Source organism: Halyomorpha halys, unplaced genomic scaffold (genome assembly GCF_000696795.3).
Source record: "Halyomorpha halys isolate HHAL.00 unplaced genomic scaffold, Hhal_1.1 Scaffold546.1, whole genome shotgun sequence".
NCBI classification, from domain to species: domain Eukaryota; kingdom Metazoa; phylum Arthropoda; class Insecta; order Hemiptera; family Pentatomidae; genus Halyomorpha; species Halyomorpha halys.
The window spans coordinates 210,856-212,306 of NW_027109662.1; positions in this window are offsets into that span (position 1 = coordinate 210,856).

Sequence of the window (1,451 nt, forward strand, 5' to 3'; positions counted from 1 at the left end):
GAGGGGGGTGTGGGGGCGGGGTCAGTGTGGCTCCTCTTGATTTATTTAGCCACCGCCGAATGATTGACCGCCAAACCGCATCGATCCCTCCCCTCTCACCCTCTCTCACTCACTCGCTCTCTCTCTCTCGCTCTCAATTAATTTCACACTCTCATCGCTTGCCGCTAGAGGGAGCGGCTTTTAATACCTTAATTACTCTTCATTGTTTCGCCCAATCGCCGTTATCCCGCTATAATTTTCTTAATTAGTCCATTCATTGCGAGACCTTTTAATTTTTGTTTTGGTCGTCTATTGCATCAATTTTTTTAATCATAAATATTCGTGTACAGGTGTAATGGATTAAAAAAATTAAAGTAAAAAACAAAACAAAATAGACTACAGAATTATCAGTGAAATCTGACAAAGAAAGCAGATTCATGTTGAAGGATAACATAAATTTCCGACTGAGACGTGTTCATAGTACATAAAGGTGTGGGAGTGGGTAGCTCACGGGCAAGGTAGTGTACTACTAACTCCAAAGACCGGGGTTCGAATCTGGCTGTGGAAGATTATTATTATCTGTTACCTGTTGTCGTTAAGTCAACCCTATGGGTTTTGAGCCCTCCAGGGTCCACCCAGGCTCATAAAGTGTACATCTGGCAATCAAGCATGGTTCTGACAAATCCCCTCCTTGCACAACCGTTGGTTTATTAACAGTAATTTCTTAAAAACTGCACCCCTCATGGGTTGTATCAGCACAGATTTTTTTTTCTACATACACAGATGTTCTAAATTATCCCTCAGACAGAAACTTAGCATATACCATTATTTACTGAAATCTATATGGACTTACGCCTACCAAATTTATGGACAAGCTAAAAAGGCACAGAATAAAAAGATACTAAACTAGCAACGAACTCACCACATTACGTTTCATACAAGACCATTCACACCTAACTTATGGCCTACGCATTCCAACTGTAACGAACCACATTCTTATGACTTACAAAAAGTTTCACGATACATTACATGGACAGTTTAAAATTTACAGTTTACAATTAGTTCAAATACTAATATGAAAGAATAAATAAACTAGAATAAAATTGAAAATATATATGGCAATCCTGGTATGTTGAGGTAGGTTACTAAACGTAGTGATGATATAGTGATTAGGTGAAACAGAAATCGTAAACTAATTATAATAATGTCCAAAATCCTTAGTAAAATCCTTAATGCTCCTTACTTTGTGAAAATCAAATCATCCATCAGAACCTCAATGTCCCCTATGTTGCCGATTTGGCCAGAACCAGAAACCAATCCTTCCATAATAAACTTCCCAACAACCCAAACCAACTCGTTTCTAACCTGGCTTCTCCTTCACTACCTAATAATCCTCCTAGGCGTCTGAAAAGAAGGTGGCCTCGAGATCTTCTTTAGAAATGTTTTTGGAGTTCTATCAATGGGTAGATTCT